A 338-nucleotide genomic window follows, 5' to 3' on the forward strand; every position below is an offset into this window, starting at 1 on the left:
TTGCGAACAAAAATTATTTTGGTATCCTTTAGTGGCTATCCGTGTTCCTCGTAAGCGCGTAACACCTTTGCGGGGCCCGAAGCAAAACCATTACCCCAAAGGATCTCCCCCCAGCAGAACACGGGAAACCCAGCCCTTCCCCCCCGGCGCCTCCCCTCAGCAAGGTCTGGCCACAAGGCCGGCGCAGACGGAGACCCACTTGGCCATCCTCGCCGCCCGCTGCCGGACCTTCGCCTTGCGCACCACGTCGACGATGGGCTGCGTCACGGCCACCCATTCGCTCTCGTTCAGCTGCGGAGAGAAAGGAGGGGGGTTAGAAAGCCAATATTTCTTGCGTG

Source organism: Penaeus monodon, chromosome 23 (genome assembly GCF_015228065.2).
Source record: "Penaeus monodon isolate SGIC_2016 chromosome 23, NSTDA_Pmon_1, whole genome shotgun sequence".
Classification (NCBI taxonomy): Eukaryota; Metazoa; Arthropoda; class Malacostraca; order Decapoda; family Penaeidae; genus Penaeus; species Penaeus monodon.